The 7274-nt window shown below is 54.5% G+C and overlaps 5 non-coding genes across 5 annotated transcripts; all 5 read left to right on the top strand.

Annotated features, from left to right (window-relative positions):
• Positions 1-392: 392 nt before the first annotated feature.
• LOC120307429 lies at positions 393-511 on the top strand. The gene has a single exon (XR_005556537.1). It is a non-coding gene; the product is annotated as a 5S ribosomal RNA (ribosomal RNA).
• A 1507-nt stretch (positions 512-2018) lies between these two features.
• On the top strand, positions 2019-2137 carry LOC120307427. The gene has a single exon (XR_005556535.1). It is a non-coding gene; the product is annotated as a 5S ribosomal RNA (ribosomal RNA).
• A 1526-nt stretch (positions 2138-3663) lies between these two features.
• Positions 3664-3782, top strand: LOC120307428. The gene has a single exon (XR_005556536.1). It is a non-coding gene; the product is annotated as a 5S ribosomal RNA (ribosomal RNA).
• Positions 3783-5291: 1509 nt separating this feature from the next.
• Positions 5292-5410, top strand: LOC120307425. The gene has a single exon (XR_005556533.1). It is a non-coding gene; the product is annotated as a 5S ribosomal RNA (ribosomal RNA).
• Positions 5411-6920: 1510 nt separating this feature from the next.
• On the top strand, positions 6921-7039 carry LOC120307426. The gene has a single exon (XR_005556534.1). It is a non-coding gene; the product is annotated as a 5S ribosomal RNA (ribosomal RNA).
• Positions 7040-7274: the final 235 nt, after the last annotated feature.

Raw genomic sequence — 7274 nt, 5'->3', positions numbered from 1 at the left:
CTGAGGGGTAGCTGTGCTTTGTGTCTGCTTGTTGAGAGTGGGGACGGCCTGCACTGCAGGGCAGCATGCGCGGCAGCTGCATTTTTCCTGCAGGTTCCCTCGGAAAGGAGACCGGCAGCGACCGGGGCCTGGCCCGGGAGCTGGCCATTAGGTAGCCAGGCGTACTAGGGTGAGGAGAGAAGGATGGAGTGGTGGGAAGAGCCCGAGAGGCACAGCCCCGGAGCCGGTGTGTGTGCGGTGGAGACGGGCTGAGCGGCTGCAGCACCGGCGGCCAAAGCGGGAAGGATGGGCCTTAGGGGCGTGAGAGGAACCTGTGGCTGGGCTTCCCTGCCAGGGCTTGAACAGGGGGCGCTGCAGGTGGCTTAAAGGCAGCGGCAAGCAGCTAGAACACCGTCTACGGCCATACTACCCTGAACGCGCCCGATCCCGTCTCATCTCGGAAGCTAAGCAGGGTCAGGCCTGGTTAGTACTTGGATGGGAGACCGCCTGGGACTACCGGGTGCTGTAGGCTTTTGCCCCCGCCTGCCCCATTCCCCTCTTTCTCGCTCTTCCTCCTCCTCACTCACCCTCACCGGCTGCCTCTTCCTTTTGCTGCCACTTTCAGAGCTCGGGTGCCGCATCAGTGGGGCGAAAAGAACGCAAGCCTGCTTTTCCCAGCAACAGACCCCCCGGTCCGTGACCGATGCCCGCAATTCAGCCCTAAGTTTCCGTTGCTAAGCTAGGCAGTTGTGAAGCGAACTGCACACCGTTCACGCTCTTTTTTTGATATAGTGGTGAAGGGAACCAGAGCTGTTGTTAAATGAATCATCTGTCAGTAAGTGAATCTGTTAGACACATTGATTTTTCCTATCGGAAGCCGGATGGGAAGATTACGATGGCACTAGCGCCATCTCCTGGCACAGTGCACTAGCCTCCAGACAAGGCGGTTGCGAGCCCCGAATGGGATCACCTGTCTGGGAGATGTTACAGCGGCATAGGGTGCAAACCGGCCATAAGGCCCTTTTCAGTGCAGATGGACATTTGAAATGTCGCTAAACTAATGTTTGCGCGCCTTCAAGGACTATCTGTATTACCTGCACGCGTGTAGCTGCAATATGAATAGCTGTGTTATGAAAGTCCGGAAAGTAAATCCCATTTTCAAAAAGTGAAAAAAGATAAGCCGAAACAAAAATAAGAGAAACCTTTTTTTGTAAGTAGTCCTGACTACGACGGACCATGGAGCCCAAGATGATTTGCTAACGGAGACATTTCTTAAGTGAGTTTTGCCCCGCTGTACGACTTTACTTGCCACGTTTGTCAAGTGAATCGTCCCGGTTGTTAACTTAATAACACGGTTGTTAAGTGAATCCGGCTTCCCCATTGACTGCGCGTGTCGGAAAGTCGCAAAAGGAGATCTCGTGACTGTGGGACTGTGCAACCGTCATAAATCTGAGCCAGGTGGGGAGGCTGAAATGGTCGTAAGTGTGAAAAATGGTCGTAACTCACTTCTTCCGGTGCCACTGTAACTTCGAACGGTCCCTAAACAAACTGTTGTCAGTCGAGGACTACCTTGAAAGGGAGAAAACGCTCAAGCCAAGATTGGGAATCCCAGCCTTCTTTGGCTGGTCTGCGCGCCCTAATGAAGATCTGATGGGTAGCTGTGCTTTGTGTCTGCTTGTTGAGAGTGGGGACGGCCTGCACTGCAGGGCAGTATGTGCGGCAGCTGCATTTTTCCTGCAGGTTCCCTCGGAAAGGAGACCGGCAGCGACCGGGGCCTGGCCCGGGAGCTGGCCATTAGGTAGCCAGGCGTACTAGGTTGAGGAGAGAAGGATGGAGTGGTGGGAAGAGCCCGAGAGGCACAGCCCCGGAGCCGGTGTGTGTGCGGTGGAGACGGGCTGAGCGGCTGCAGCACCGGCGGCCCAAGCGGGAAGGATGGGCCTTAGGGGCGTGAGAGGAACCTGTGGCTGGGATTCCCTGCCAGGGCTTGAACAGGGGGCGCTGCAGGTGGCTTAAAGGCAGCGGCAAGCAGCTAGAACACCGTCTACGGCCATACTCCCCTGAACGCGCCCGATCCCGTCTGATCTCGGAAGCTAAGCAGGGTCAGGCCTGGTTAGTACTTGGATGGGAGACCGCCTGGGAATACCGGGTGCTGTAGGCTTTTGCCCCCGCCTGCCCCATTCCCCTCTTTCTCGCTCTTCCTCCTCCTCACTCACCCTCACCGGCTGCCTCTTCCTTTTGCTGCCACTGTCAGAGCTCGGGTGCCGCATCAGTGGGGCGAACAGAACGCAAGCCTGCTTTTCCCAGCAACAGACCCCCCGGTCCGTGACCTATGCCCGCAATTCAGCCCTAAGTTTCCGTTGCTAAGCTAGGCAGTTGTGAAGCGAACTGCACACCGTTCACGCTCTGTTTTTGATATAGAATGGTGAAGGGAACCAGAGCTGGTGTTAAATGAATCATCTTGGTCAGTAAGTGAATCTTGTTAGCACAAATTTTTTTTTTGGGGAAATTTTTCCTATCGGAAGCCGGAGGGGAAGATTACGAGGTCGAATAGCGCATCATCCTGGCAGGTTGCGATAGTCTCAGGACAAGGCGGTTGCCGCGCCCGATTTGGATACCTGTCTTGTGGAATTGTACAGCGGTTCATCAGGGTGCAAAACGGCCATAGGCCCTTTTTTCAGTGCCGATGGACATTTGAAATGTCGCTAAACTAATGTTTGCGGCTCAAGGACTATCTGTATACCTGCACGCGTGTAGCTGCAACTATGAAGAGCTGTGTATGAAGTCCGGAAAGTGAAATCACATTTTCAAAAAAGTGAAAAAGATAGCCGAAACAAAAACTAAGAAACCTTCTGTAAGGTAGTCCTTGACTTACGACGACAATGGAGCCCAAGATTGATTTTGCTAACGGAGACATTTCTTAAGTGAGTTTTGCCCCGCTGTACGACTTTACTTGCCACGTTTGTCAAGTGAATCGTCCCGGTTGTTAACTTAATAACACGGTTGTTAAGTGAATCCGGCTTCCCCATTGACTGCGCTTGTCGGAAAGTCGCAAAAGGAGATCTCGTGACTGTGGGACTGTGCAACCGTCATAAATCTGAGCCAGGTGGGGAGGCTGAAATGGTCGTAAGTGTGAAAAATGGTCGTAACTCACTTCTTCCGGTGCCACTGTAACTTCGAACGGTCCCTAAACAAACTGTTGTCAGTCGAGGACTACCTTGAAAGGGAGAAAACGCTCAAGCCAAGATTGGGAATCCCAGCCTTCTTTGGCTGGTCTGCGCGCCCTAATGAAGATCTGATGGGTAGCTGTGCTTTGTGTCTGCTTGTTGAGAGTGGGGACGGCCTGCACTGCAGGGCAGTATGTGCGGCAGCTGCATTTTTCCTGCAGGTTCCCTCGGAAAGGAGACCGGCAGCGACCGGGGCCTGGCCCGGGAGCTGGCCATTAGGTAGCCAGGCGTACTAGGTTGAGGAGAGAAGGATGGAGTGGTGGGAAGAGCCCGAGAGGCACAGCCCCGGAGCCGGTGTGTGTGCGGTGGAGACGGGCTGAGCGGCTGCAGCACCGGCGGCCAAAGCGGGAAGGATGGGCCTTAGGGGCGTGAGAGGAACCTGTGGCTGGGATTCCCTGCCAGGGCTTGAACAGGGGGCGCTGCAGGTGGCTTAAAGGCAGCGGCAAGCAGCTAGAACACCGTCTACGGCCATACTACCCTGAACGCGCCCGATCCCGTCTCATCTCGGAAGCTAAGCAGGGTCAGGCCTGGTTAGTACTTGGATGGGAGACCGCCTGGGACTACCGGGTGCTGTAGGCTTTTGCCCCCGCCTGCCCCATTCCCCTCTTTCTCGCTCTTCCTCCTCCTCACTCACCCTCACCGGCTGCCTCTTCCTTTTGCTGCCACTTTCAGAGCTCGGGTGCCGCATCAGTGGGGCGAACAGAACGCAAGCCTGCTTTTCCCAGCACCAGACCCCCCGGTCCGTGACCTATGCCCGCAATTCAGCCCTAAGTTTCCGTTGCTAAGCTAGGCAGTTGTGAAGCGAACTGCACACCGTTCACGCTCTTTTTTTGATATAGTGGTGAAGGGAACCAGAGCTGTTGTTAAATGAATCATCTGTCAGTAAGTGAATCTGTTAGCCACATTGATTTTTCCTATCGGAAGCCGGATGGGAAGATTGCGATGGACTAGCGCATCATCCTGGCACAGTGCGATAGTCCTCAAGACAAGGCGGTTGCCGAGCCCCGACTTTGGATCACCTGTCTGTGGAGATTGTACAGCGGTCATCAGGGTGCAAACCGGCCATAAGGCCCTTTTTTCAGTGCCGATGGACATTTGAAATGTTGCTAAACTAATGTTTGCGGCTCAAGGACTATCTGTATACCTGCACGCGTGTAGCTGCAACTATGAATAGCTGTGTATGAAGTCCGGAAAGTGAAATCACATTTTCAAAAAAGTGAAAAAGATAGCCGAAACAAAAACTAAGAAACCTTCTGTAAGGTAGTCCTTGACTTACGACGACAATGGAGCCCAAGATTGATTTTGCTAACGGAGACATTTCTTAAGTGAGTTTTGCCCCGCTGTACGACTTTACTTGCCACGTTTGTCAAGTGAATCGTCCCGGTTGTTAACTTAATAACACGGTTGTTAAGTGAATCCGGCTTCCCCATTGACTGCGCTTGTCGGAAAGTCGCAAAAGGAGATCTCGTGACTGTGGGACTGTGCAACCGTCATAAATCTGAGCCAGGTGGGGAGGCTGAAATGGTCGTAAGTGTGAAAAATGGTCGTAACTCACTTCTTCCGGTGCCACTGTAACTTCGAACGGTCCCTAAACAAACTGTTGTCAGTCGAGGACTACCTTGAAAGGGAGAAAACGCTCAAGCCAAGATTGGGAATCCCAGCCTTCTTTGGCTGGTCTGCGCGCCCTAATGAAGATCTGAGGGGTAGCTGTGCTTTGTGTCTGCTTGTTGAGAGTGGGGACGGCCTGCACTGCAGGGCAGCATGTGCGGCAGCTGCATTTTTCCTGCAGGTTCCCTCGGAAAGGAGACCGGCAGCGACCGGGGCCTGGCCCGGGAGCTGGCCATTAGGTAGCCAGGCGTACTAGGTTGAGGAGAGAAGGATGGAGTGGTGGGAAGAGCCCGAGAGGCACAGCCCCGGAGCCGGTGTGTGTGCGGTGGAGACGGGCTGAGCGGCTGCAGCACCGGCGGCCAAAGCGGGAAGGATGGGCCTTAGGGGCGTGAGAGGAACCTGTGGCTGGGATTCCCTGCCAGGGCTTGACCAGGGGGCGCTGCAGGTGGCTTAAAGGCAGCGGCAAGCAGCTAGAACACCGTCTACGGCCATACTACCCTGAACGCGCCCGATCCCGTCTGATCTCGGAAGCTAAGCAGGGTCAGGCCTGGTTAGTACTTGGATGGGAGACCGCCTGGGAATACCGGGTGCTGTAGGCTTTTGCCCCCCGCCTGCCCCATTCCCCTCTTTCTCGCTCTTCCTCCTCCTCACTCACCCTCACCGGCTGCCTCTTCCTTTTGCTGCCACTTTCAGAGCTCGGGTGCCGCATCAGTGGGGCGAAAAGAACGCAAGCCTGCTTTTCCCAGCAACAGACCCCCCGGTCCGTGACCTATGCCCGCAATTCAGCCCTAAGTTTCCGTTGCTAAGCTAGGCAGTTGTGAAGCGAACTGCACACCGTTCACGCTCTTTTTTTGATATAGTGGTGAAGGGAACCAGAGCTGTTGTTAAATGAATCATCTGTCAGTAAGTGAATCTGTTAGCCACATTGATTTTTCCTATCGGAAGCTGGATGGGAAGATTACGATGGACTAGCGCATCATCCTGGCACAGTGCGATAGTCCTCAAGACAAGGCGGTTGCCGAGCCCCGAATTTGGATCACCTGTCTGTGGAGATTGTACAGCGGTCATCAGGGTGCAAACCGGCCATAAGGCCCTTTTTTCAGTGCCGATGGACATTTGAAATGTCGCTAAACTAATGTTTGCGGCTCAAGGACTATCTGTATACCTGCACGCGTGTAGCTGCAACTATGAATAGCTGTGTATGAAGTCCGGAAAGTGAAATCACATTTTCAAAAAAGTGAAAAAGATAGCCGAAACAAAAACTAAGAAACCTTATGTAAGGTAGTCCTTGACTTACGACGACAATGGAGCCCAAGATTGATTTTGCTAACGGAGACATTTCTTAAGTGAGTTTTGCCCCGCTGTACGACTTTACTTGCCACGTTTGTCAAGTGAATCGTCCCGGTTGTTAACTTAATAACACGGTTGTTAAGTGAATCCGGCTTCCCCATTGACTGCGCTTGTCGGAAAGTCGCAAAAGGAGATCTCGTGACTGTGGGACTGTGCAACCGTCATAAATCTGAGCCAGGTGGGGAGGCTGAAATGGTCGTAAGTGTGAAAAATGGTCGTAACTCACTTCTTCCGGTGCCACTGTAACTTCGAACGGTCCCTAAACAAACTGTTGTCAGTCGAGGACTACCTTGAAAGGGAGAAAACGCTCAAGCCAAGATTGGGAATCCCAGCCTTCTTTGGCTGGTCTGCGCGCCCTAATGAAGATCTGATGGGTAGCTGTGCGTTGTGTCTGCTTGTTGAGAGTGGGGACGGCCTGCACTGCAGGGCAGCATGTGCGGCAGCTGCATTTTTCCTGCAGGTTCCCTCGGAAAGGAGACCGGCAGCGACCGGGGCCTGGCCCGGGAGCTGGCCATTAGGTAGCCAGGCGTACTAGGTTGAGGAGAGAAGGATGGAGTGGTGGGAAGAGCCCGAGAGGCACAGCCCCGGAGCCGGTGTGTGTGCGGTGGAGACGGGCTGAGCGGCTGCAGCACCGGCGGCCAAAGCGGGAAGGCTGGGCCTTAGGGGCGTGAGAGGAACCTGTGGCTGGGATTCCCTGCCAGGGCTTGAACAGGGGGCGCTGCAGGTGGCTTAAAGGCAGCGGCAAGCAGCTAGAACACCGTCTACGGCCATACTCCCCTGAACGCGCCCGATCCCGTCTGATCTCGGAAGCTAAGCAGGGTCAGGCCTGGTTAGTACTTGGATGGGAGACCGCCTGGGAATACCGGGTGCTGTAGGCTTTTGCCCCCGCCTGCCCCATTCCCCTCTTTCTCGCTCTTCCTCCTCCTCACTCACCCTCACCGGCTGCCTCTTCCTTTTGCTGCCACTTTCAGAGCTCGGGTGCCGCATCAGTGGGGCGAACAGAACGCAAGCCTGCTTTTCCCAGCAACAGACCCCCCGGTCCGTGACCGATGCCCGCAATTCAGCCCTAAGTGTCCGTTGCTAAGCTAGGCAGTTGTGAAGCGAACTGCACAC

Source organism: Crotalus tigris, unplaced genomic scaffold (genome assembly GCF_016545835.1).
Source record: "Crotalus tigris isolate CLP2741 ecotype Arizona unplaced genomic scaffold, ASM1654583v1 scf7180000017778.7274, whole genome shotgun sequence".
In the NCBI taxonomy this organism is placed as follows: Eukaryota; Metazoa; Chordata; class Lepidosauria; order Squamata; family Viperidae; genus Crotalus; species Crotalus tigris.
This window is presented reverse-complemented; position numbering and strand designations above follow the sequence as displayed.